The following is a 1042-nucleotide window of genomic DNA, read 5'->3' as shown; positions in this document are numbered from 1 at the left end:
ACAGGCTTATTGCAGCACTAGTCACAATAGCCAAGATATGGAATCAACCTAAGCATCCATCAATGAATGAATGGATAAAGAAAATGTAGGATATATGAGAAGTTTTCCAAAATTCTTGTGGATTCATATTATTTTCTAATTGTATTTTTCCATGAACTTTTTGAAGTACCCTTGTATAAAAATGGAATATTACTCCACTTTAAAAAAGAAGAATATCCTGTTATTGGCAACAACATGAATGAACATGAAGAACATTATTATGCTAAGTGCAATAAGCCAGGCACAGAAACACAAATACTGCACGCTCTCATTTGCATGTGTAATGTAAAAAAGTTGAACTCACACGAACAAAGAACAGAATGGTAGTAACAGGGGCTAACGGATAGGGGAAGTGGGGAGATATTGATCAAATACATGCAGTTTTCATTTGTCAGCTATACTTCAGTAAAGCTGGGAAGGGCAGAGAATATATACAAGTTTGAAGTTTAGGGGAAAGAGAAGTTCTAGAGAAAAGATTCTGGAGTCTAGACAGTATTTAAAACCATGGGATTAAATGATATCACCAAAGAGGAAAATGGAAGATCAAGCCCTGGGGCCCTACAAATGTTAGAAACAGGTAAAAAAAAAAAAAAAAAGCCAGAAGACTGAGAAGAAACATCCAGTGAAGAAGGGAAAAAATGAGTGACAAGCCAAAAGGAGAAGGCATTTCAAAAAGAAGAGCATGGTCAACTGTGTCAAATACAAAGTAGAATGTGGTCTTACCATTGATTTGTCAAGCTAGAAATCATTGATTACCCTGCTAAGTGCTGTTTTAATGGCTTTGTGCCAGACATTGACAAATACCTGGAAAATGATGGAGACAGTAAAAAGATCAGTGGTTGTCAGTGATTAAGGGGAAGGAAAATGAATAGGTGGAGCACAGAGGATTTTTAGGGCTGTGAAAACACTCTCTATAATGCTACAGTAGCGAATACATGTCCTTATACATGTGTCCAAACCCAAAGAATGTACAATACCAAGAGTAAAACTTAACATAAACTAT

Source organism: Galeopterus variegatus, unplaced genomic scaffold (genome assembly GCF_000696425.1).
Source record: "Galeopterus variegatus unplaced genomic scaffold, G_variegatus-3.0.2 Scaffold5199, whole genome shotgun sequence".
Classification (NCBI taxonomy): domain Eukaryota; kingdom Metazoa; phylum Chordata; class Mammalia; order Dermoptera; family Cynocephalidae; genus Galeopterus; species Galeopterus variegatus.
This window is presented reverse-complemented; position numbering follows the sequence as displayed.